This window comes from Miniopterus natalensis, chromosome 7 (assembly GCF_054644295.1).
Source record: "Miniopterus natalensis isolate mMinNat1 chromosome 7, mMinNat1.hap1, whole genome shotgun sequence".
In the NCBI taxonomy this organism is placed as follows: Eukaryota; Metazoa; Chordata; class Mammalia; order Chiroptera; family Miniopteridae; genus Miniopterus; species Miniopterus natalensis.
In genome coordinates, this window is record NC_142087.1 from 36,641,905 (window position 1) to 36,647,904 (window position 6,000).

Genomic DNA, 6,000 nt, shown 5'->3' on the forward strand with positions numbered 1-6,000 from the left:
GCACCTGGATCCAAGAGGTATTCAGGAGATGTTTGTGATTGCATTCAGGCCACTAGTAAGTCACAGGTGAGAAACAGACATAAGCAAATATTATCTCACCCAACTTTAGAATGGCTGGTGCCCTTTCATAAGAGTTCATTGCGCTTTGGGGGGGATTAAAGCATTTCATATAAATCCTGTTTATGTTTCCCCAAGAGTGTGTTTAAAGTATTCAGACACAAGTAAATGTGCCTGGCCTCCTAATCTTACCACTGAAGATAAAAGAAACTTTCCTTTTGAAGTGAGTAGGTAGCAGCTCCATTTATTCTTCTAAGTTTCCCTGGAAAGGGCCAACTGAGCTGAGGGTGTTAAAATGTGGGAGAAAAAACTAGAGACGGCAAATCATTCCCACTCACCCCCACACCCCTACATTCCCACCCAGGACCTCTCTGCTTTAATTGACGTGGGGTCTGAAACCCTCTTTGGGTGGGCTTATGCCTTGCTGTTCTCAGCTGGCAAGGCCGCAGAACCCTGTCCACCTACCACAGGTCCAAGCCGGCTTGAAGACATGAACCCAACAGGATTAGTTTAGGGGTCCACAGCCAGCCTGAGTCAAGGCTGGACCCCATTCAGTGGAAGTGTGAGTTCTATGAAGGCCTTAGTCAGGCAAGGACTGGTGGAGATGGACCCTGGCTCCCCAGAAGAGTCTGCATTCATCCCAAATCCTTCCCAAGCAAGTCAGTCTCTCCTTGCTCTCTGAAACTTCCAAGGCACTGAGACACTGTCCCTCTCCACAACCATCCCCTACACGAACACCATCCCTATGCCCCAAAGCCCTAAATGCCAGGTGCTGGGAGCCCACTAATTTATATCTGCATCAAGGTGTAAATTACGGTGGTGGGCTATTTAAAGAATCACTTGATAAGAAGACTAGAGAAGAGGTAATGATATCAACTCCCAAAGTGGCTGGAGAGCATTGCAGAGAGGTGTGGTCTGAATGTGACAACCACAGATGCCAACAACTTTCCAACTTTGCTCCCCCAGGAATGGTCATCTGGGGACAGCTTGTAGCCCAAGACCCTCTGAACCATGTTTTTTCAACTCACTGGAACCCAGTGCTGAGGGTCAAGAGAGGTCACAAGTCTCCCACCTCTTACAATGAGGGGAGGTTCCCCTGAAGTGTGAGAATGTGGCCTTGCCTCCCCTTGCAATATCTCAATCCTGCCAGCTCCCCTGCTCGGTGTCTAGGTTGGCGAGGGATTTCCAGGATGCCTGAAGTTGGAGCAGTTCTTTGTTCGATGCACCTTGCTCGAATAAAGAAAAATAGTTTCTTGTTTGTTCTGCTGACTGAGCTAATTAAAAATTGTTTACTCATGTTGGCTGTTTTTTACCCTAAAGGAGCTCTAAGGAAGCAGTGTCCATCACCAGTGGCCCCTTTATATAGTATTGCTGGTTCCAACAGTTTATTTGAAACACAATGACCTGGTTGATTTTTCGAGTGAACAACAAATTCTCAATACCTGTGAGCTTTAGTTTACTTGCCCTGCTCATGGTCCAAGGACATATAAGCGAGCTTGTATAAGCCATCCTCATTTGCATTCTTTACGAAGCCACAGGTACAATTCTCATTGGTGTCCTCCAGGAAGATTGTTTTCCTATGGGAATCTCAAGTTCTCAGCATAAATAAAATACTATAATAAAGGAAATAAGCATTTCCCAATTATTAAAAACCACTGACTGAAACACCGTGCCCATCCTGGACACTTTCACCAATAAGCAGGGAGATTGGTTCTATGCTGTGGTTCCTCCAGCATTTAGAGGAGTGACCATCTGATGCCTCTGGCCATGTGCAAAGCTCACGCCACCTTCCTTTGTTTTCTGTGGTTCCAAGTAATTTTCTCTGAAGCTTCATAAAGACTCTAATTATTTATGGACATGGTCACCCAGCTTCTTTGTTCTGGGCCTCAGTTCTATCACTTTTTAGAATAAACTGCCAAATAGGTTCCAGATCATTTTAATGCTATTAATATTTATTAACAGGTAAAATATATTTCTGGAAATATGTGTTGGAATGTATATGGAGCAGTTTTGCTTTTCAAAAACCCAAATAGAAAATCCTCCCTGGGAACATGATATGAATCTGGGTTTGTAAGCTGTAGGTAGTTGCATTAGAAATTACTAGAGATAAAAATGTGTCTGGAATTATAGTTGGAGCTTACTACTTCATGGCCTACTCTCTGGAAAAAGAGAAAATGGTTGACCCTGAAGGAATTTGGGGAAGAGAGCATTTCCACTGATTTGCTAAAGTCAAATATCTCGGCCACTGCTTCCTTTATATTGTTGGTGCTCAAGATCATTTATTCTTACTCTACATATCTTGCCCCTCCACCCCCTTCTGGGAAATATAAGATTACAGGTGTGGTGTTTTATAGTTTATCTTCTTACCAATATATTGCTAGAGAGGCTTGGGTATTCAACAGAGAAGTCCATGTCTTATCAAGCACCCAGCAAGGAATATTGTCCATGAGATACCCAAGAACAAGTTAGAAAATTATGTTTAAAAAGTTCCTTTTATTGTATTGTAGAAACAAGTAAATTCGTGCGTAAGGATCCATTTGCTCTCTGGAAGAATGGTCAAGAGCAGGCCAGAGAAATGGATTCACATCTGAAAGAAGCCAACTGCCTGCTTGCGTGAGGTTCTGGAATCCATGAGGTAGCGTAGGTGGAGTGTATATTAACTCTGTCCACACCTCCCACTCACATTCCAGCTGACTCCAAGGTCAGGGAGGGGAAGGAAGCGGATCTAATTCTGCCCGAGGGTGCGGCCCTGGAAACACCCTTCCACTTCTCCCGGGGGCCTAGGATGGCGACTCGGATGGGGCTGGGCTGATGGCCCAGTGGCTGTCTTATTTTGGATTTGTTCTCAAGTGCCTCTGTCAGATGTGAGGGAAGCTTGGTCAAGAGATTAGGGATAGTCACCAAATATAGTAGACTGGAGGAGAGGCCTTCCTGTGTAGGGGCAGCCAGTGAAATGGCTGCCACTGATTTGTCTCACTAAAATAATGCAATGAAATTACTGCGCAAAGGGCTGTTCAAGGGACAACAATTACCCAAACCATTATTTGAATGGTGCAAGAGTTAAACAATCTTTCCAAACTTGAAGTTCCCGCTCGAACAAGTATGTTTGTGGACTCTACATGGTGGCAGTTGTATCTCCAGAATACACTGGGAAAATACATAGCAATCTGACAAAAAGCTGTCGTGAATCAATAATTTTTAAGTGGATTTGTATTAATCAATTACAACATTTCACACACACATGCACATTGCAGTACAGTATGAGAAATATCATTTGTTAAGTCTCCAAAGGAAGGAAGTGGATGCAAGGATTCATCCCCTGGCATCCACTCTCACACGTGGGAATCATGCCTGGGTCGTTTGGGACTCCGCGGAGCTCAGGTTATTTCACAGAATGGAATGTGGTATTCAAACCTTCTTTAAATTACACACACACACATCCCCCATTTTCTCCTCAGGGCTCATTTAAACACCTTCTGCAGGTCTGTATGTGCAGATTCACTGCTGAGTCCACCAGCTCCACTGCTTTCACCCTTCAGGGGAAACCTGCTCTCACATTTGTCACATTTGTCACATTTGTGTGTTTATATCAAAAGAAACACCCTCCATGTGGCAGATGGAGAGAGGAGCCTCTAAGGAAGAAATGCCTTAGGAGCCCATTATAGTTGAGAGCCTACTTAGTTGAAGTGTTTTGTTCCTTCAGAGATACACATTTGCCCCTTTAGAGATGAATATAAGAAAGCTGGCTTTAGTTTGTTTTTCAACGACAAAAGAAGCGGCCTAATATATTTCCATGAGGAATAGGAAACTGCTCCGGTTAGATGACTAAGGCGTCACCATGGTTCCTCTTGCAAGCGTGCATATTAGTAAATGCATCAGAAAATCAAAAGACCCTAATGGAACCAAAACCAGGCTGGCATATCACACAGGACATGGTGGCAGATTTACCAGAGCACAGCTCAGTGAGGGTGTAAGACTGAGTTTACTCAATGGTGACTGAATCTGAACCGCCCCAGTGCAGCACCAGCAATACAACCAGTGACCCGCAGCAGCAGCCAGCAGCCTGGCGCAGGAACACCTTGCACTGGCATTGGTTTTTGACCCAGGGTGATGATGGCTGCACCCAGACTCTGGTATTTCTTGACTGTCTAACTTGAATCACAATCAGGAAAATCTAAAAGTCTGTTGCTAAAAATGAAGGGCAACTCCCTTGATACAAGTGCCCAAGTGTCACAAAACAGAAAGCAAGTTTTCACTTGTAAGATAAAAACAGTAAAGCTGGTGGACTCAGAAGAGGTGACTTCTGCAAATCCAGACCTGTCCAGGCATGGCTGGGGCTGCAGGAGGTACCCAGGAGCCCCACATTAGAGACCAGTGTCCGAGATTAAGAACAGTCAGCTGCTGGGTGAAAGTGAGACCTTGACCTTCCCACCTGCAGAGGGTAGGAAGGGATTGTTTCTGACTTGAGGACAAGGGTTGGAGCTGGGGTGAGAGCTTACCAAGTACCCCCGGGTCCCGCCCCACCCCTTTGGAGTGGCTTGGGCGTCCTATAGCACGAGTGTGTGAGAGCTGATGAGCAGGAAGCTTTGGCCCAGGATTTCCACAGCCCTGAGGCCTGGAGGCAGCACTCTTGGTGGCCTAAAGCAGAAGCGAACAGTGAGAAGAGGGGAGGACAACTCTCCCAGCCTCAGAAAAGCAAAAACCACTAAAGCAGAAGTGAGGATCAGCTGACACGTTTCCCTGCAGAGATTAGGTGGAGAAAGTTGCAGTCACTTAAGAGCTGGTAATAGATTCTGGTGTAAGGAGCGGCCAGTCTTAACTGAAATACTCTGGGCCAGCCTGGAGTAGTGACTACTTCAGAAGAAGCACATGGCTACACAAGAGAAGGGAGAGAACTGGAAGGGGGGGAAGGCGGCAAAGATGGCCAGTGCCCAAACTCCGAGAAAATCTATTTTAAATATCCGATGGCTGCTAATGATCTTAAATTACATTTCCAGCAAAGGTAGTAGTTAAATTTAATATACATTAACTATAGTCAGACCAAGTGCTAGTCACTTTATATAGTTATCCTGGTAACAGCTTATGGGATAACCCTTCACTTATGATTAACTCTGTTCTACAGGTGGAAAAAACGAGGCTTGGAAAGGTCGTATAACTTGCTCAAGGTCATGCAGCTCGGGAGAGGCAGACTGCACTTTGACTATAGGACCTTCAGTCGCTAGATCCTTTATCACCAGAATATTCCAATAGTTATATAAATCTTAATCTGACTTGGACATAGCATCTGGCCGTGAACTTCGGCCCAGATAACCTAAAATTCTGAATCTAGCTCTAAGCCTCTGGAAGTGGAGAAGCAATTAGTAAATAAAAAAGATTTTTAGGCAAATATGAAAACAATTAAAAAGTTATGATAGGACAACATCAGAGACACACAAGTAAAATGTTGTAGAATGTCATCTTGGGAGGATCTAACCACATGCAGAATGAAAGGGGATTGTCAGCTAATGACACAGAACCGCAAGAAAAGTCATTGGGATAGGAAAAGGTTTTCTTAATTGGGAAACCTGAGGGTTTGTGGACACTTCTGCAAAGGCAGGTTGTGGAAAGCTCATCAGCTGAGTCATCTAGAATGAAGCCAGACAAGGAGTCCACAAACACCCAGGAGCGATCCCTTTCACACTGGGCAAAATGACCTAGTGGATCTTTCATATTCCACTGTAAAGAATCTATTTTTCCACACAGAACTTCCCGATCAGTTTACCACCCTTTCCTCTCTTTGGGGTTCCCAGGAAATATAAAACTAGAACATTATGCCACCCTAGATATTCCAACAATTGTTATACTGAATTGTCCTAAAATCTTCCTCTTTTCTGGCAATTAACAGTAAGAAGAAATTTTTAAAAATTAAAGAACATGTAAAAACAATTTCATGGAAATACCCTT